Genomic DNA, 21,926 nt, shown 5'->3' on the forward strand with positions numbered 1-21,926 from the left:
CCTTATAACAGGAGAAGCAGCTGAAGCAGATGTTAGGTACAGTAAGGAGAAAGAACTCTGCCCAGAATGAGCACATGCACACATAACGATAAATCATGGTGAAGGTGATGAAAGAAGCAGAAAGAGAATTTACACCAGAAAGGGGAGGAGGGAGGGAGAGAGAGGGAGCTTGCACCCCACTCCCAATCTCTTATCCGTGGGGGTGATCTCGAATGTTATGTCTTTTTTCCCATAAGCACCCTCTAGATGTTCTCATCTCCAGCACCCATCAGCCATAGCGAATATGGCCAATGAACAGGGAGGATGAGAATTATAATCCAGAACAATTGGAGGGTATCAATTCACCTACCGCTGCCGAATACTGTTCTTCTCTATCGGTGTGACTACACTCAATAATTACATTGACAGAATTACAAGTCACATACATGGTGAGAGAGAGAGAGAGAGAGAGAGGGAGGGAGGGGGAGGAGGAGGAACCTCCCCTGATCACCATTCCACTCAAAATTGCCTCTTTCTGAAATATATTTTCTCTAAGAAAAACAACCATGTAATACGTAGTTTCATCCTAACAATGGGAAGACAAGGCCACTCTGTTCACAGAGAAAAGGTCATCTGCCCTGTTACCCAAGTCTTGGTGCAATATGAACTATTAAAATAAAACAGATGTTGCTTTGCAAGCTTGTTCCATTTCCCTGATTGCTCTTGTTGCCTTACTAAAATATGATGCTTTGCGGTCATTTCACAACTTCTTCTGTGTTTAGCACACAAAGCAAAAAGGTAAAAGAGTTTGACTACTAGTTAGTGAAATAATTAGAGAAGAAACCTCATACTGATAATATTCCCATTACATAATTTTCTCATACACATCTGACTACCTAAATTTTAGATCCTAAAATCAGGACATGCAATTATGGCATTACACAGTTCCTGAAGGTCATGCCATTGTGACCATCCTTTTAATTAAAACATATGTTTACAAATCCAGATGTACAAGAGGATAATGAAAATAGTTGCCCAGAAGCCTCTAACCAACACAAGATTAAAAACAGCAGATACAGAGGTTGAATGAATAAATAAATAAAACATTGGTTTTTTAAAAAGTAAACATGATGCAACCAGAGTTTTCTATGTCATTTATTTCAATGGGAGTGTTTAGGGCATGCTCAGCCATTGTGATGTCTCATAGATTTCTATGGGAAAGATTTAAGTCTGACTCGACCATGCCCCATATAAATGTGACATATTATTGGGTCAAAATAAATACCCAGGTAAAGTAAGAAAAATAGGTCCCCATATTAGCCATTGTTGTTGTTTAGTCGTGTCCGACCCATGGACCAGAGCACGCCAGGCACTTCTGTCTTCTACTGCCTCCCGCAGTTTGGTCAAACTCATGCTGGTAGCTTCGAGAACACTGCCCAACCATCTCGTCCTCCGTCATCCCCTTCTCCTTGTGCCCTCCATCTTTCCCAACATCAGGGTCTTTTCCAGGGAGTCTTTTCTTCTTATGAGGTGGCCAAAGTATTGGAGCCTCAGCTTCATGATCTGTCCTTCCAGTGAGCACTCAGGGCTGATTTCCTTCAGAATGGAGAGGTTTGATCTTCTTGCAGTCCATGGGACTCTCAAGAGTCTCCTCCAGCACCAGAATTCAAAAGCATCAATTCTTCGGCGATCAGCCTTCTTGATGGTCCAGCTCTCACTTCCATACATCACTACTGGGAAAACTATAGCTTTTACTATACGGACCTTTGTTGGCAAGGTGATGTCTCTACTTTTTAAGATGCTGTCTAGGTTCGTCAATATTAGCCATTAGAACCCAGTAAAATAAATGAGAATTACTTCTGCATAGTAAATCAGAACTCAGCTATAGCACCATTAAAGCAGCTAGGTAAAGAACCCCTGACAGTTAAGTCCAGTCGTGAACAACTCTGGGGTTGCGGCACTCATCTTGCTTTACTGGCTGAGAGAGCTGAAGTTTGTCCGCAGACAGTTTTTTGGGTCATGTGGCTAGCATGACTAAGCCACTTCTGGTGAAACCAGAGCAGTGCACGGAAACGCCCTTTACCTTCCCACCAGAGCGGTACCTATTTATCTACTTGCAAATATTAAAAACACGATGAAACATCAAACATTAAAAACTTCCCTAACCTGCTGCTTTCAGATGTCTTCTAAAAGTCAGGTAGTTGTTTATTTCCTTGACATCTGGTGGAAGGGCATTCCACAGGGCAGGCGCCACTACTAAGAAGGCCCTCTGTCTGGTTCTCTGTAACCTCACTTCTCGCAGTGAGGGAACCGCCAGAAGGCCCTCGGAGCTGGATTTCAGTGTCTGAGCAGAACGATGGGAGTGGAGACACTCATTCAACAGGTAGAGTTTCTCTTTCACACCGTCACATAGACTCTAGAGTAGGACCATGAGTATCTAGAAAGGTAGCAGCCTTTCTAGAGCATGGGTGCTCTTGCCATAGGAATAAGAAGGAGGGATAATATAAACTTTTGAGAATACACAGGATGAGGCTTGAATAATGTATCAGAAACCCATGCTTGAACATGCTTGTAATTACTAATTAGGTCAATGGGGGCGAAAGTCTTTTTTGAGAGTTCACACTTCCTTTCCATCAGTTAAAAAGTGATGCTAGTGATAGTAAAACAAACAAAAAATTAATCAGACTTATTTTTTTGTCCTTACGGGAGCCCATTCCTGAAATGGAAATCCACCTTCCCCTCTGAACAGATCATGCAAACAGACTAGTTTCACCACATTAGCATATAGCTTCAGTGCTCAAAAGTTCTACTGATGCCATCTTGAAGTAATCAGAATTAAAACTCCGTAGGAGTTATTTTTAGTAAGTGTAGCATATTCCACACTCACATGCCTTGTTTTGCCTTTTGATTCCAGCTGCTATGTAGCAGTGACATTTATGCAATGTACTGTAGTAAAACTGCAACTATTTGTGGCTTTTGAAAACTATTAGCACATTCTCCCCCACCCCCCACTTCTTGGAATTCCTATTCCACAAAATGTTAAGTGTCTGAGAAGCAGAGCATGTATGGAAATCAGAACAGAGGTAGTACAGGGATCAAAAAGCAAAACAGCCAACAACTTTGAATTACTTGCAACCTCTTGTCATGCAGGAACCTGTGTAACCTGGGTCTTGCGACTGCATCCAACTGTTTAAATAGGGCCACATTTTTGGAAGGAACTTCCAGTGATCAGGATGGAAGAAAAAATCCGCTGCTTGGACATTTGGGACCTTAAGGCCAAACTGTTGCGCTTTCCAGAATGGACCCAGCCAGGAAGTAATAGGATGAGGGACATCCAGCCTTCAAAGCAAAATGGGTACATGGGTGAAGGAAGCTAAACTCTTCCCCTCTCATGACTTGTCTCCATTCAGCATCTCTTCCCAAGCCCCTTTGTCTTCAGTCACTTCTGGTATTGGGAGTCCCAGCATGGGAAAAATGGTCTGAGAGGTTTTTCGTTTGCCCTGTCACTTTCCCTGGGAAAACCTGTTGTTTACTGTTGAATTGTAACAAATGCCAATCAGGTTTTCTTCAGATGGCAGTTTGTTCTGATTCAGAGGTATACAGTGGGTTTCCCCAAGGGAAAGTTGGTGAGACGAAAGGAAAACCTATCAGGCCCAGGGTTAGAAACTCAGATATGTAAGCTAGGGGCCAAATGGCTCCTTAAACCAAGGCTGCAGTCGCCAAAACAGAATGTCTAGTTGCCATTTTGGGGAAGACAGCTCTAAAGTCTTACTTTTAAAATGATGGATTGACTGTGATTGGTTCTCAGTTAAACATCTGGCTAGCTCGGATGACAACCTTGAGCTAGGTTAAGAGCTTAGAAAACTTAAAGAAGAAAAGTCACTTGATCCAGGGACAGTCCACATTATATATTGGCCTATTCCAACCTCTCTTTTTTAATTGGTGACACGGACCATTCATAACGTAAGAATATTCTTTACAACTGTGAGCAGGGCAGTGAGGTTGGGTAACTGAAGACAAACTACAATAATTGACTATAACGTTGTTCACTGCTCAGGCTGCACAGAAAAAGCAATTTGGTTCCAGAAATTCATTCTGATTGTGCAGACAAAACATAAGTGATAGAATTCTACAGGATGTCTTGCTAGTCAAGATCAATGATCGCCATGCATGCCACCTCCAGATGGCGGAGATCTCAGGTGCTATCCTGGCACCCAGGAATCTTCACTTGGTCGCAAGTGGCCAATAGCCAGGTGCAAACTGCGCCTGGCTAATTTTGAAAACTGTTCAGACCCATGCCTATAAAATCACAAGACAAGCTGAAAAAATCATGGTACAAATGGAAGTGTAGATGAGCCCAGAGTCTTGGCAAAACAAGCAAAGTAGAGCTGCTGGACGCTGAACTCAGCAAATGGGCATAAACAGCTACTTTGGGCATGCTAAAGAGCTATCATTTCTTTCTTGAGAGGGTAAATAAGAGAGAGAAAAGCAGACCACATCCTGTGTCACGAAGTCCTTTGGGATCTCACGGTGGTTTCCAAAGCATTTTGTCATTTTTGAGGGGTAGTGAGAAACTCATATCTGAAGCACAAAACCAGCTATTTCTTTTGGGGTGTGGAAAGGTTAATAAAGAATGACTTACAACACTGCTTTCAAGAAGGAAGTATAACAGGATGCCGTCAAATTCTTTACATGCCATTGGTGTATCTGGGCTATAACATATGACCTACCATGTGACGACTAACTAGCAGTATAAGCTCAGTAATTTCCCTATGTTTTCTTAACCATTCGCCTAACCATTCCCCAGGCCAACTCATTTCACTGGAAGCCTGATTTAGAAACTGCTCTCCTCCTCCTCCTTGTATGGACAAAAGGAACCAAAGGAATCCTAATGAATAAGACATTCCCTTCTCCAACCCACTCCTCCTGCTGCTCCCTCCCGGCAGCCACTGATTCTCCATTTCCTGATGAAAAGCCACCAATGAAGTCAGAAGCAGCACATCTGGCTTATGTTAAGGTACTTATTTGATTAACACATTTTCATCAATGTTGCATTAGGCAGAAAAGGTGGATGATGAAAGGAAGGCGCAAACTCAACAAACATGTTGCAAAGTAACTGTTCAGAACAAGAACCTCCTAAATGTCTGGTAGGGTAATGTATGAAAATTTGGAGGGGTGAGTGTAAGTTGAAAGCAAGATGCCCCCACACCAAACCAGCAGAATGAGAAGTTGTTTGAAGTATATATTATATTATCACACCGAAATGGTTATATGAAAATAAATGGTCTAATCTTCTGAAGGCAATTGTGTTAAGACAGATGCACACTTTTTTAAACTGTAGAGGTAACTCTAGTTTCCAGAATATTATACAACAAGAAACAACTCAAGACAGATGCTATTTAAAGAAAGTGAGGAGGGGGAGAACTAAAAACAACTGGGGGCGAGGGAGGAGAGAGGAGAGATAAATAATTTTCCAGACAAACTGATAACTCATCCGTGAACAAGTTAAGTGGTAACAAGTAGAACTTGGGATAACAATCCTAAATAGTGTTGTTTTAACTACTAAATTAAGTGAACAAAAAGAAATAGCGAAGCAGTGTGAGGCAACTTGGAGAATGGTGATATAAAGGCACCATTCTATGCTTGCGTTTTCAGACACAATTAAACACACTCTCTATATCAATGGGTGCATTATTAGAATGGGAGAGAGCGAGAGAGAAGTCAAAGGAGAAACAGACCTCACAAGTGCTGTACAAACCCAAGAGGCTAGCTACCCCTATTGTGTTTCTCCAGTGTCCATTTGCTGTACTCAAGAAGGTCTCATGTAGCAGAAAAGTATAAGCTGTGTTTTAAAATAGCCCTTTGAAAAGGAATAGAAAGCTGCATGATCCTGCTGATAACCCCAAGTACATTACACTGCACTGCAGCAGCAGGAGGAGGCTGTTCCGAGTAGCTCAGAAACGGGTCTGCAATCATTTAGAGACCTATTTCTCCTAAAATATTACAGGCTACTTCTGAAAATTGCATGCTGCAAAGGCGCAGAGTATTTCCTCCACTCCTGCTAACTTCATCTAACTGATTAAATTTGGTTGGGACAAGCAAGAAGTATTAAGGCAGGAAAAGGAAACATAACATTTGCAACCGTTACCGCATAGTTTGCAGCAGACGGGATCCACATATTCTTTTAAACCTCAACCACGCTGCCTGCAACCTTTATGATAAAATGCACTCTTCGGAACAAAACACTTAATGACAGGACAACCTGTGCTGTCTAGAGTAAGGAAAGAATAAGAAACAGGAGCTTACCTCATTTGATGCCTAGGATCTTTGAAGCAGACTTGTGCCTCTCCCACCCCCCACCCCCTACAAAGACTCCTTTTTTTAGCTCATTGAAATCAAATTCCTTCTCTGCCTCCTTATGGGACTGTGATGTCAGAAGGCTGAGGGCTGGTTTATAGAAAGGGAAAGAGAGGGGGAGAGAGCACGCACAAGCTCTCCCCCCCCCCCCTTCAATCCATTCATACAAAGAAATGTTAGAAAGTAAATGTCAGGCTGAGTCTCTGCAGTATAGCAAAATAGGAACTTCTAGCAAGGCTCACTCTGCCGCTGACATCACTTTCCACCTCCCACAAAGGCAGTCATTTCAGCTCCATTTGTAACCAAACACAATTGAAATAAAACCCAAACCATAATATTTCAAAGTTTGAAAGTATCAGCTTCAGTTTTCAGGATGGTAAGTGATGCAAATTGTCCAGCAAGAGCAGCCAGCATGGCATCCTCCAGATGTTGGACTACAACTCCCATAATCCCTGATCATGCTGAGGCTGATGGGAATTGTAGTTACAGGAGTTGGATCTGCTCACAGTGACCTACCACTGGTTTTGCCACCTTTATGAAACATTATAATGTTTTAAAACAAAACAACTATGTCCACTATTGAATACAAATACATTCTGCACTGACACGACTTAGAAATGCTTTTAATATGTTAAACCAGAGCTTTCTAAACTTTTCATGTCGGTGACACACTTTTTAGACGTGCGTCGTTTCACGACACAGTAATTAAGTTTTGCTAGCAAACCAGAGGTTAAACCGACTGCCTTCCAGCCTCTGGAGGAGCGCGGGGAGTGTTTGCACGACACACCTACACACTGCAGTCAATGTACTAACCTGTCGTGACACACAGTTTGGAAGGCTATGTGTTAAACAGTCTAGAAATCAACCAACCAACCAACCTGCTTAGCCCGACAATTTGAATTTGTGGTGCCACTGAAAGCCCAAGTTTCCCTATTTTTTTGTCAGAAAGCACGATTTTACCATATATAAATGGACTGCAGCCACAAAAATCACACCATTTTGTTATGTTAAATTTAGAAAACGACATGGGGGTGCAACTGCAGAGTTACCGTATTTTTCGCCCCATAGGGCACACCGGCCCATAGGACACACCTAGGTTTTTTTGGGGGGGAATAAAGAATTTTTTTAAAATTCCCCCCCCCCAGGTGCGGGGCTGGGGGAAGCCTGAGCTTCCCCCGACCCCAGAACAGGCAGCTCTCCGCAAGCCTTGGGAGACCGGCGCGACTTCGCGCCGGGCTCCCACGCCTTGCGGATATCTGCCTGAAGCCCAAACCAGGTCGGGGAACAGCGGGATGGCGGCGCTGCGCCTCCCCGCTGTCCCACCAGGTCGGGGAACCGAAGCTGTGTGCGCCCCTGGCTTCGAGATACAGGCTGCTATCCGCAAGGCTAGGGAGCCCGACGGGAACTTCCTGCGGAGAGCTTCCTGAAGCCTGGAGAGCGAGAGGGGTCGGTGCGCACCGTTCATTTTTGGAGGAGAAAAAGTGCGTCCTATAGGGCGAAAAATACGGTATCCTGTTGCAGCCCTGATTCACAAGATTGTATGAGGATCCTAAAAGTATACAGTACTGAAAGATGTAAAAAGGAAAGAAAAGATGCAGGCCGAATGCAAAAAAAATAAAAAAATAACCCTGAAGTGGTGGCAGTATATGAGGCAAAGAAATGTTAATGTTTATTTTAACACACTGAGGGACGCTTTCTTACAAGGCATGTAAGAGGACCGCCTCTCCCCATATAAACCAACCTGGACTCTGTGTTCATCATCTGAGGCCTTTCTTCATGTGCCTTCTCCATGAGAGGTCCAGAGGGCGGCAACACAAGAACACGCCTTTTCTGTATTGGCTCCCCATTTGTGGTATGCTCTCCTCAGGGAGTTTCACCTGGCACCATCATTATATATTTTTAGGTGCCAGGCAAAAATGTTCCTCTTGAACCAGGCCTTGAGCTGATTAATATTCTACAGCCTTTTAAATGTGCTTGGGGTGGCATTATTTTGTTGCTTCCGTTTTAATTTCCTTGGAAGTCATACAGTAAAGTTCCCAAATGTTGCAAACCCAGAAGTGACTGTTCTGGTTTGTGAACTATTTTTGGAAGCCGAACGTCTAACGAGGCTTCTGATTGGCTGCAGGAACTTCTGCCGTGCTTTGGTTTTTGAACGTTTTGGAAGTCGAACTGACTTCTGGAATGGATTCCATTCAATTTCCAAGGTACAACAGTATTTGTGCTTTTATCTAGTTTTTTGTCTTGTGAACTGCACTGAGATATTTTGATAATGGACAGTATATAAACCATAATACAATAATATTTACTCAGAGATGAGTAAAACCCTGTTCAAATACAGCTTACTCCTAGTAAGCATGTTTAGAATTGCCACTTAAATGTAACTCCTCATGCTACTTTTGTATCATGATAGAGATCCACACACAAAATTGCAATTGCTGTTCAAAATTCAGAGCAACTGTGCAGAGTGGAGATTGGCAAAATAATAATAATGCTGGTTCTTCCTACTGGGCCATGTTACTGAGAAAAGATGAGGTCACAGCTTTTATGTGTTTTTAAAAGGTGAAAGGCCCAACTTATACATCTGATCCCTTCTCAGTTTATGGTTATCAGAGCACCTAACTTCATATGATATAATAATAATAATAATAATAATAATAATAATAATAATAATAATAATTTATTTATATCCCATCCATCTGGCTGAGTTTCCCCAGCCACTCTGGGTGGCTCCGAACAGAATATTAAAAACACAGTAAAACAGGTGTATACAAATCATAGTATGAGGGCATATCTACATACAGTGGTACCTCGGGTTAAGAACTTAATTCATTCTGGAGGTCTGTTCTTAACCTGAAACTGTTCTTAACCTGAAGCACCACTTTAGCTAATGGGACCTCCTGCTGCTGCCATGCCGCTGCTGCGCGATTTCTGTTCTCATCCTGAAGCAAAGTTCTTAACCCGAGGTACTATTTCTGGGTTAGCAGAGTCTGTAACCTGAAGCGTCTGTAACCTGAAGCGTCTGTAACCTGAGGTACCACTGTACTAGTTTAAGTCGTGTTGGGTGGTGTATCTTCTCTCTGCACCTCCAACTTTACTACAGTTCCCAGGTTTCCCAGAGGAGAGGGAACGAATATCAAAACCAATTTAAATCTGTAGCGAGTGTCAGTTAGATGAGCAAAACAGTGTGCATACACCGTTGCTTGAAAATATAGGCTATACAATTCAGCATAGCGAGGGAAACTGAAGCATTCATTGTTCCTAAGGAAAGTGTAGTTCACACAATGCAGTGTGTTCCAATAATTTATATCTAGCAAAACCAATTATGTGAAATCCCTGGGCTATAAATACAAGTTCAGAAGAGAACAAAAAACATTCCCTTTTATTTTCAGTGCCCATTATTTGTTGCTCATTTTCAGGCATAAGAAATGCACAATGTTTTAACTCCTCACCTCGGTCTGGGGTGGCAGGCAAAACAATCCAATACAAGGGCGCTTTCCAAAAAGGAACTGCCCTCGATTGCAAGGATCCTAAGGTGCCTGAAGTCAGTTTAATGGCACAGGAAACCAGGCCACCAAGACATTTACATGCTAATGCAATTATGGGGTAGACTGGAGAACACAAGCCTCTAGAGAATAGCTGTAGATGCTACATTATTTTTGAGGGGTAGGGAGGGGAGAAAAAGAGATTGCCCCGGTATATTTTTTCCTGCAAATCAGTCTATTTGCACTGAATCTGAAATGGCATTCATACAAGTAAAAAAGCACACGTATGGAGAGCTAGCGTCTTCAGAAGGAAATGTGGCATACATTGTGCAAAAACACCACTGGAACCATTAACTGAATAATAGGATTTCCCTATAAATAGACATATTTTGCAGCAACCTATATGGTCTTTCTCTTAACATGGACATCAAATCTAATCTCAGGATTGAAAAAGCAAGATGGAGACATATCACACATTAACCAAGAGTGATTTTTAGATTTTTTTAAAAAATGTTTCATTTTATAATCAGGTATCAATCAGTGTTGCTTGTTATTCTGAGCTATAGAATGTTTAGGCTGAGATTCTATGCACAATTACTTAGGCATAACCCGCACATAATTCAATGGGACTTGTTGCTGTGTGAGCAAGTATTTATTGGTCTTCTGGCCAACACTTGCCTTCTCTTCTACATTCTAAATTTGTGTGTTAGTTTGAACACTCAGCAGGACTGAATGTTAAAGTCTCTCTTGAAATGACCTACTTCAGGTTCAAGGCTGAATACTTGGCTATGGGCTGAGGGAAAACCTCCCTGCACATGGAAAACTAGGGTATCAGGGATAATGCTTCAGTTATATAAACCTACAGTAACTATAGGATAGACAGGGCAGGACAGGATAGGATAGTAGAGCATCCAGGTTAATTTCAACTAGAAAATCTCTGTACTGCTACTTAGGGGAAAATAATATTATTATTGGGTAGTACTCAATTGGGTTTATTCACAGTAGACCCACTGAAATGAATGAACATGACTAACTCGGGATATATAATTTCAAGATGTCTACTTCTGTGTAAAACTTAAGCTGAATTGAATACCAGTCAATATTGATGAACCAGTCCCAAGTTGTTAATGCGGTGGTTGCCAAACTTTTTTTTTTTCTGCTACTGACATCTTGCAGCTTTTATTCATTCTGAAGGCAAGATGTGCCTTAAAATGGGATTGGCAACAGATCATGACTTTATGAAGTCAGCTACTATTAGTGGTGGTGGTGCTAAAACCAACTGAAAGCTTGAATTAGCATCACTTGTATATTTATTTTTAAAATATAAATTTGCATTTTTAAAATATACATCGATTAGTACCTTAAAGGAGGGACGCGGGTGGCACTGTGGGTTAAACCACAGAGCCTAGGACTTGCAGATCAGAAGGTCGGTGGTTCGAATCCCTACGACAGGGTGTGCTCCCGTTGCTTTGTCCCTGCTCTTGCCAACCTAGCAGTTTGAAAGCACGTCAAAGTGCAAGTACATAAATAGGTACCGTTCCGACGGGAAGGTAAATGGCGTTTCCGTGCGCTGCTCTGGTTCTCCAGAAGAGGCTTAGTCATGCTGGCCACATGACCCGGAAGCTGTACGCCGGCTCCCTTGGCCAATAAAGTGAGATGAGCAACTCCAGAGTCGGCCACGACTGGACCTAATGGTCAGGGGTCCCCTTACCTTTTGCCAAGTACCTTAAGCATTTTACAAAATAATAAATACCGTATCGATAATGATGAAACTGAGAAACGAAAATGTGGTGCAAATATAGTGCAATAAGAAATGTTAAAATCCTAAAAATACAAAAACATAGCAGCACATCTTTAGAGTCAGTTATCTCCACTGGAAATACCAGAAAAGAACCTTCCACATTGGATTTTCCATCACCATCTACAATTCAAGCACATCTTCGGTTCCAGCTTTCGAACCTACTTCTTTCTATCGTAACATATAATTTCATTTGTAGCATAAACAGGACTATTACATTTTTTACTCAGGCTATGTAGAGCACCTTTCACCAACACACTTGTACAATGAAGAAGAAGGAAAGGCAAATAACTGCCAAGCAGAAATTTTCTTATAATGTGAGTTATATTTTGGCAAGCTCTAGCTTTTGTTTGCTTGTCTTAACCGAAAGTACAAAGAGCCACAAGAAGCATTGTAAAACAATATGCTATTAAAGTGATCCATTCAACTAAAACAAACGTTTCCCGTCCCATATGTCTCATGTGTTTATTTTATCAGTGCAAACTAATATTCTGATTATGCAATAAGATAGCAGCATGCTACATTCACTCTAACAGGAATTTCTTCTTCCCAGGTCAACAGTACATTCAAGGGGGGGGGGGAATATTTCTGGTTTTATGGGTGGGTGGGGAAATGTAGTTGCTTTTAGTTCTACATGTCTAGGAAATCAGCAAGCACTTTATGGATATTTACTGCTGCAAAGAATTTTGGTGTGAAACTTGCACCATTCCAGAGAACCAAACTTGTGAGACAGCCCCTATATTCTGATACAGCCATGAGGAATGAATAAACATGTCCTGTCCTGCGCCTTTGAATCCCCACCCACCCAGTGGCTTGACAGAGCTGACCCTGCCAAGCCTTCTTTAGTGTAAGTTTAGAGTCACTAGGAAAGTGCAACTAGGCTCATGGTAATTTTTGGATTGGCCAAAGAGACAACTGCCATCAGACATGAGTCTCATTTTGCCATCGGGTCAAACGCCAATCAGTTTTAGGAAGTAGACTGGCTCCCATGGGCTTCTGATTCCCATAAATATGTGAAGTTTTACCCTCAAGCTTTTGCATTCTTGGGAAGCATGTGATCAGAAGTCCCAAGATGGTTCCTCTCAGAAATTTGTCTCTGCAAGGAACTTGGCCAGCTAAGTTAGATTGGCTTTAGTAATTTTATTTACAAGCCTAATTGTTGCCTTCTATTAAACTTCTACTGTTAACCCCTCCCAATGTAATTTATATTTAGACATCTGGCTATAGTGATTTTAAAAGGCAAATACTGTATCTGGAACTTCTCATCAATCCCCCCCTACCCCGTGTGCTAAAATGGCATGACTAGTCTACGTTTTGTGTCCTAAAGACACCTCACAAGTTTTGGTGATGGTTTTGGGCTGGGAAGTTAAGTCCAAAGCTCCTCTCATTGTTTATTTATGTTAGAGCTGGTTTTGGAAGGCAAGGACCTGGGGGAAAGGACTCAAAAAAACCCCATATGGCTGAATGGACATGGGTATGGCAGGAGGTTTGTCTGTCTGGTGGCAAGCTACTGGAATTTTGTTTTGCTTTGGGGAAACCCATTTACAGAAAAAGGAGCAGTCCAGTAAGGGACACCCCCTCCAACCCACCCTGAAACACAACACAATTTTACTTTCCTTTCCTTCAGCCTACTTCGTTAGAGGTTTAGTCCTCCACATAGTACCACACATGGGTCTTGGCACTCATCTAGCCTGAAGAGAAACTAAATATCTATCAAAGTAAACTGTTTTGCAAGATAAGAAAACATTTATGGCACGTGACATCACGTTTTCAGTCAGCAGCAGAAGTTCCCCAGAGAGCTTCTTTGAACATTAACTTAAAGATAGCATCCAAGTTCCTTTTTGCACTCATTGACGCTTCCAGTGCAATTCTTTTCCAAGTACTTTGAATGTGTTAAGATTAACTAATGCATTGTTTAGTTACACGGCAGAGATCACCATAAAGAATGAATGCAACAAAAAAACACACCAAAAAACGGATTACAGAGAAAGAAGTCATCCTTTTATTTACACCACAGATTGGCAACCTGTGCCTCAGCAACCACAAGTAGTCCTAGCTTCATTTTATGTGGCTTTTGATGTTTCCAAAAAGCCTCTCCCATTCTTGCATCCCATCATAGTTCCTTCCTCCCTGCCTGCCCATTTCCTCCTTCGTCTTCTCTGGGGGGGAAAGAACTTTCTCCTATAACTCTCTGGAAACAAATTGGTATGTAGTGCCCACTTTCTCTCAGAAAGTGAAAAAGATTGCACCTGATTTATAATGCTATTATACATTCAGAAATATAACTTACTCTCCATTGTGAAGACAAATAAAATAATCTTTGCAGTCCTGCACTTCTGTTACCAACTGCATTTTCCAAGACTTTTCAAAGTCAATTAAAAACACTAAATAAAGTAAATAAAAAGAGCTACTTCTTATTGCACATGTAATATCTAAAGAATTACATAGGACATGTTCTCCTTGCCTAATCATAGTAAAGGTAAAGGGACCCTTGACCATTAGGTCCAGTCGTGACCGACTCTGGGGTTGCGGTGCTCATCTCGCTTTATTGGTCGAGGGAGCCGGCATACAGCTTCCAGGTCATGTGGCCAGCATGACTAAGCTGCTTCTGGCGAACCAGAGCAGCACACGGAAACGCTGTTTACCTTCCCGCTGGAGTGGTACCTATTTATCTACTTGCACTTTGACGTGCTTTTGAACTACTAGGTTGGCAGGAGCAGGGACCGAGCAACGGGAGCTCACCCCATCGTGGGGATTCGAACCGCCGAACCCTCTCATTTGTTCATTGAACAGGTTATGAGCAGCAGAGATCAAGAACAAGCTGACTTATATGGAGTCAGACCATCTCACTCAGTATTGTCTACACCAGGCATCCCCAAACTCGGCCATCACCCCGTCGCAGAGATTTGAACCACGACCTTCTGATCGGCAAGTCCTAGGCTCTGTGGTTTAACCCACAGCACCACCCGCGTCCCTTTTGCCTAATCATAGCAGCAGGTTAATGTCAGCTATTCTATCCGCACCCTCCCCCATATGCCCCATCAATTAATTGCATTGTCCGTTAAAAACATGAATGAAGCATACACAAACAAGGTAGGATCTAAACAGATGAAAAGAACTAAAAGCAAGTTTTATGTTGTACACCACCACCCTGAAATCTGATATGCTGAAGGTCACTAGAACCACGCTTGAAACAAATTAAGTAAAATATATTGGGTGGTACCCAATATTAGTCTTACTCAGAACAGACCCAGTTAAATCAATGAACTTCCATTAAGCTGGTCTAAATCTCTCCCTAGTTTGTGGGTGTAAGGGGGACTGAGGCTTTGGATCCAAGCTGTTTCCCAGTCAACCCCTATCAACAGCTGGGTCAGGGCATCCTCACTGTATTCCTTACAACAACCCTATAAGGTTGGCCTGTATTACAGATGGGAGACTCAGAAAGTGTGGCCAAGAACTTCCCAAAGGAAGTATGCCACTTACTTATCTAGGAATTTCTAAGCTAGGCTGAAAAAGGGAACTGCAGATCATATTTCTGCAGCAGCAGCAGCAGCAGTAGCAACAACAACAATGAATTATTTGCCACCCATCTGACCAGGTTGCCCCAGCCATTCTGAATGGCTTCCAACAAATTATAAAACCACAGTAGCACTATCTTTTTACTTGGGAGTAAAACTTGCTTCTGAGCAGACTAGCATAGGACTGCACAGTTAACCACATGATCTCCCAGTCACTCACCACATTAAACATCAAGACTTTTCCAAACTTTCCTGCTCTCCCACTATTCTAAATATATATATATATCAGCACTACTGTTGCAATATATATCTTTCATCCATGTGGCCTCAAGGTAATCTGATTTAGAAGGCGGATGGAGTATTAAACAATTTAAGGAACTGAGAAGTGTTCCCTTCTCAGACACTGCCATGCTGTGTGAACTGGAATGGGGGACTTTGCAGTGCCTCAGGAGTTTTTTCCAGACTGCTGCTCCACCCATCTCCCCTGTCTGGAGCACTGTAGCAATAAACTATGCAAGAGAAAGCAAGTGAGGAAGAAGAAGAGGAAGAGGAGAAGGAGGAAGAAGAGGAAGAAGAATCCAATGAGCACTGGAGTGTGCGCGTGTTGTGCAACAAGTGCTCTTTCAGAAATACAATGCAGATCTTGCTATTCCCTAGTCTTCCATTCGGAATTGCAGAAACTGCCACAACCCAGGCAACCCAACTCTTGGCAACTGGCACCGTGAAGCCTTACCCAACCTGGTGCCCTTAAGATGATTTGGAATATTGTACCGCCATCATCGGCCTCAGCTTGGGATGATGTGAGTTGTACAAAACAACAGGAGGCACCAAGTTGGGGGAAGGATGCTCTGGAATATCACCAGTACACTCCTGCACAAAACTCCTAGGCATGAACAGCCATTGGCTTATCTCACATTTTACCTCTCTTGAGCTGCAGGGAACAACCAGCCAACCAATGATAGTTCTTGACATTCTGTCACACTGCAAACTGACCAAGAAACAGAACCTTGCATGGGTCAATGCGGATGAAAAGGTGATGCTACACACAAATCAGCAGGCTATTGATTCTCAAATGGCCAATGCTACCAGGGTCAGGTAGCTAGTATAAGTCTCATTGTCCACAAAGGCTCCCCTTAACTTTCTCTTACGTAAGTGAATACTTGCTGGTTATTCCTAAGGGTGTGCGTAAAGCACTTGGGGATGCTAGCATGGGCAATGTCAAAATATGTTATTTCCACTGACACAGGATGGCCTGGCTTTCAGTAACAAGGGGTGCAATGTTCCATGAGTCTCTGTGCACAACAGCCCACCCTCCACAGCATCCCATTAACACATGAAAACTTGACACAGATCCTACTTGTCAAAATGATAGAGATTTCTCTGTTGAAACCAACAAAACATAATAAAAACTTGCAATAATCAGAGCTGGTGGGGGGTGCAATGCTGTTCTGGAATCTGAAACATTTTGTTTAAATCCTTGGCACAATGAATTATAAAATTAAAGTATTAGATTAAAACTTCTTCCCCTTTAATAACACTGTTCCTCATTTACATTTCAGATAGGGATCACAGTTTTGTCAGTATGTGTATTTGCTTGTATGTGCATAATCAGTGATATTATATAAACATATAATTATTGCAAAATAAAACCAGAAAGAAAACTGGTTATCATACATCACATTCTTAAACAACAACAACAACACAGGCCAACAAATGTTTCTCATAATTCAGAAAATATTGTGATTTCAGACAGCACAAAGCAAATTATTTTCTTACCCTCAAATCTTGTTCCATCGAAAGGCAGAGTACCTGCCATGGCGCTGTGTACCTAAACATCTTTGGCAACTTCACCAAACAAATGGCAAAAGGCACACTGAATTTCTCAGCTACTTGGTTTGGTTTTCATTGGGAACATTTAACACGAGGAAATAGCTGAAGTTATATTTCTCAAAGGTCTCTTGTGCTTGAATTATAAGCTGCAGTAACAACCATCACACTTGCACCCAGAGGAACTGAATAAGTAATTCACTAAGAGGCTTTTTTTTCCTGGGAAGAGCTTAGCTCAAACTCAATTAGCAAAAATAGGATGATAACCTCTGAAGCTCCCACTTCTCCAGGCTGTAGTTTGACAATAGACTGCATGGGCCAGTTTGGATATCATGATAAAGCATAATTCCTTTTGATGGGGATAAGCTGTGGCCAAGTCTCGAGCTCAGGCAATCTTCCCACTCCTTTTCCACCATGGCCCAAACTGTAGTTAATATTAAATTATGGTTTGCTTCAAACAAGCCAAGTCCAAACTCTGGCTTATGAAGCTGACTTATTTGAACAAACCATTTGAACAAGCCACCCGGTCAATGGGGAAAGCCATTGCTGCACACACTCAAGAGAAACTAACTCTTGGCACCTCTCCTCCAAGCCTGATATCCAATCTAATTGTGAGGGATATTTACAAAGACTTTTTTCGGGCACTATGGCAATACCTGCTATACAACTTCATGTACATTTTCTGGTACAGAGAAAGGCCAGAGTATGTGTTATGTACTGATGTTCTCACCCTGGGCCAGCAGGGGGATACTGTAGATAGTTCAGGTCCACATATGCAAATAAGGGATTGAAAGTGACGTTCAGTGATTGGATATTTACAGAAAATGGTTACTGTTGCGTTCTAGTTGAGCTCTATATAAGCAGGCTGGCTGAACCCTTCAGTTCAGTTCTGTTCTGGCCTGTGAATAAACAAGAGCTGTTTGAAGAATCGCTGTGTCGTCTGATATGTTCACCCACAACTTAACAGTATGAGTAAGTTTGGGGTCTGGCCCATGGTTCTAAGATCTTACTGGGCTAGAATTCACCTTAGTTTTGGAGGTAGTATTGAAGTGGGACTGGACAAGACAGCTGGTTAGTGAGGGGGTGGGGTATTTCTCCCGAAGTGACAACTGTGTTAAGATATCTTTTTTTTTTTAGGCGGGGGTAAGGGGGGAAAGAAGTAAAGACAATCCTATCCATTATGAATGCAGGAAACAATACCCTGAATTGCATGGCATAAAATCCTTGCCCCTACTGCCCCATGGATCCCAGTATAGATACACTTCCTTCCATCTCTAGCAGCAATGGGAGCAAATAGCATTTCCCCTCTCTTCAGTTCCTGTTTCAAAGCATTTGCCCAGAATGCCACCAGTGGCTGTTTTCAGTAAAGGGAACATTCTGTTGCGGTTCAACAAGGTTCATTTGCAATGCAACAGGGAAGAGGTCTCTGCAGAGTAAGGATGAAAAAATCTGTCAATTTTGGTTCTCTCGGTTTCTCATTTTCCCAGTCTTCAATTCGGTTCTCCACATTTCTACAGTAATTTGCAAATTGCATTTTTAAATAAAAATCTTCAAGGAAATTCTTCAGCATTTTAGTGCATATGCCTCCTATTAAATGCATTTTTGGGTACGCAGTTTTGAGTAACGCACAGATGTTTTTCCCCTAAGCAATTTTTCCTGATATAATGCATTTTCATATATTATCTTCGCTAATATATTCATTTATATATTCACTTCTACCTAACATATGCATTTTTGTAAACACTGGTTGGTTAGAGAACTGCATTGCAAAGTCTGGATAACTGGATAACTGTGAGTTTTAAAGGCGTTATGGCAGTTTATGCAGTGCCTGCCTCTTCTCTCACTTAATTCAGATTCATCTGAAACAGAACTAGAAAAAAGTTTTGAGTTTGGGGTTGTTGTTGTTAAAAGATGACTACCCCTCTCTCTCTTTTCCTTTTTAGAAATAGCTCGGTAATAAACACCCTAATCTAGCAGCAGCAGCTGGTTAAGAGTTTAGACATTCTTAGCACTACAGAGACAACATTCCATGCCAGCCTATTCATTATTGAAGACAGATGCGAGCAATGCGCCTTCACGGAGCACTTCTGCATCAGCGTTCCTAGCTTTCCTTTACTTAAAAAGAAAATCAGTAGCCCTCACATTTACATCAAAAATAAGTAAAGAATTGTTTGTATTCATAGTATTTTCAAAGTAAGGTTCTCCAAGTGTATATGACTGCAAAAATCGAAGTGATCATTAGGCAATGGAGTGTTGATTAGAGCAAAATACATACATACATACAGGTGTCTTCTTGTGCTTTTATAGCCAGCCCAAACATTGTATCTGCAGATTATGGATGGTCAAGTCAGGTTTGTTTATGTAAAATGGATGCTTAAGATAGCACTGATGGTGGGAGAAATTAGCCACGGTCTTGGGGGTCAAGTTGTTAAATGTTCTCTGGCTATTTTCATCAGCAGATATTCAAGCATCTGCTATGCAAGGAATGGAGGGGAGAGTCCGAAGCAGTTCCCATCTCTCTGTTTACCCACAGGAACATGCAGCTGTTATGACCTCTTGACTCATCTCCATCCTTTTAAGGGAAAGGGCAGATAGTGTCTTCCTTTGGACAAGCCACACACTAAAGTAAATACTAAGGGACTGGATGCTAAATTGGAATAAGCCAAGCACTTCATGTTGCTTGCCAGATTAACTATTGAACTAAAAGCTCAGCAATAACTAACACACACAAAAAGAATGTGCTTTTATGGATTATGAAGTTTACAATTGTGAGAACACAAGGAAACTCCCAGATTCAGCAGGCAAGTCTTGTAACATTATACAGTCAAACGTTGGTTGTCGAACGTAATCCTTTCTGGAAGCCCATTTGGCTTCTGAAATATTCGACAACTGAGGCGCGGCTTCCGATTGGTTGCAAGACCTTCCTGCACTCAAGTGGAAGTCGCGTCGGAAGTTCAGCTTCCAAAAAACGTTAGAAAACCGGAGCATTTACTTCCAGGTTTTCAGCGTTCAGGAGCCGAAATGTTTGAAAATGGAGCCACTCAACAACCGAGGTTTGACTGTACAAGTACCAACAAATAGGGCTGCTTGTGTTATATATATGTTATACTTATGTACAGGTTCCCATGAAGATGGAAATGTATGCAACGCTCTCAACCAGGGCAAAAAGGTTGGGAGTATCTTCAGGGTTCTGGTCAAACTGGGACAAACTGTGGTTTGTCTAAGCAAAGATCAAAAGCATGGTTTCTAATCTTGAGTACTTCGGATAGTTACATCCAAACCAATTCTCTCTGCACTGGGCCTCAATGGTTAGAGCAATTTTACTGTACATGTTACAGGTGTGTCCAACATTGGTTATACTCCAAATCAACAATGAGCTGCCCAACAGAATCCTATCCTATTTGAAGAGAATTAAACCCCAAATGCACAGTAATAAATGCCGTTTGAAATATTGCACTTTTCTCCTCTCAACAAAAAATCATGAACAGTACAAGATGATCATTCTGAGCAGAACTAGGCAAAAGTCTGTGTACAAGCTTAGAACAACAGAGGGGATTCATCACAATCAGCACTCAAAACTGCATTTAGCACACATCCAGAAAAAAGCACATGCATATCTTGTGGTTCTGCAAATTTAGATTATTGTGGTGCAGTTATGCAAAATGCCTGAAGGGAAATCTTAACTTTTAAGGGGCATATCAATGCTAGCATTCTGCAGTGGTACCTTGCATCTGCTTTCTTCTTCCAGTCAACCCATAACTACTGAGCTTGGCTATTTATTTAGGGTAACAGTCACAAGTTTAGTAGTTATTCCCTATCAGACCTCGGGGATGAACACACTTAACTGATAATTGCAATGTATTTCATCCTTTTGGCAAATCTGCCTACTATATCCTGATGTGGTTTGAGACTTTGAAATGCTGGAAGATTCAGTGTTGCCTGGAGGGGCTGCAGCAACCATTCTCTTGGTGATCCATTTACCATACAGATCAAGCCTTCCTAACAACAGCACTTAACTGCCTGCATTAGCTTCGCCTTTTACTGGTGACCAATTCAATTATTTGGATTCTGAAATGCCAACAGCAGACATAGGCACTGTACTATGCTGGTGGAACAAGACCAAGTATTCCACTGAGTTAATTTATAAGATTAGGGCATGGGTAGGCAAACTACTGGCCACATGACCTGGAAAAAATGTCTGTGGACAAACATTGGCCCCCCACGGCCAGTAAAGCGAGATGAGCGCCGCAACACCAGAGTTGTTTGCGACTGGACTTAACGGCCAGGGGTCTTTTATCTCACCCCCCTTTTTAAAGGCAAACTAAGACCTGGGGGCTGGATTCAGCCAAATTGCCTTCTAAATCTGGCCTGCGGATGGTCCAGGAATCAGCGTGTTTTTACATGAGTAGAACGTGTCCTTTTATTTAAAATGCATTTCTGGGTTACTTGTGGGGCCTGCCTGGTGTTTTTACGTGAGTAGAACGTGTGCTTTTATTTAAAATGCATTTCTGGGTTATTTGTGGGGCATAGGAATTCGTTCACTTTCTTTCCTTCAAAATATAGTCCGGCCCCCCACAAGGCCTGAGGAACAGTGAACCGGCTCCCTGCTGAAAAAGTTTGCTGACCCCTGGATTAGGGTTTCAGCCAAAACATGCTTTGTTATCTGGGGTGCACACTGCTTAATTTCCATTGCCCAAACAGCTCAAAACATGGTGACCCTCCTTTACCAGAACGCAAAGATACAGATGCCAAGCCAGCAGTTGTAGAGAAACATAATGTGCACTGATTCTCTGTGCAGATAAGATGACTGGAAAACGGTTCATCGTTCTCCCTATGAAATTTGTAAACTTGGGATTAATGGCATAGAGGAACCGGTGCCCGCCTTTGTGCCTCTGAATATGATAGCTTCTACAGATACATATGAATGTACGCAGAGGAGAATGAGTAAACCCCATATCTGTTTAT

The 21,926-nt window shown here is 42.0% G+C and overlaps 1 protein-coding gene across 10 annotated transcripts in view; it reads right to left on the minus strand.

Annotated features, from left to right (window-relative positions):
* PALM2AKAP2 (PALM2 and AKAP2 fusion) overlaps nucleotides 1-21,926 on the minus strand; it is a 206,691-nt gene that overhangs the window by 23,156 nt on the left and 161,609 nt on the right. Inside the window, exon 1 of one of the 10 annotated variants that reach the window (XM_081893808.1) lies at nucleotides 6,286-6,565. The exons of the other annotated variants lie outside the window; for them this stretch is intronic. The gene's annotated coding sequence lies outside the window, so the exon portion shown is untranslated. Of the gene's footprint in view, nucleotides 1-6,285; nucleotides 6,566-21,926 lie in introns of those variants that run through there. 10 annotated transcript variants of the gene reach the window in all.

Source organism: Podarcis melisellensis (assembly GCF_964234715.1).
Source record: "Podarcis melisellensis genome assembly, chromosome: 17".
Lineage (NCBI taxonomy): Eukaryota > Metazoa > Chordata > Lepidosauria > Squamata > Lacertidae > Podarcis > Podarcis melisellensis.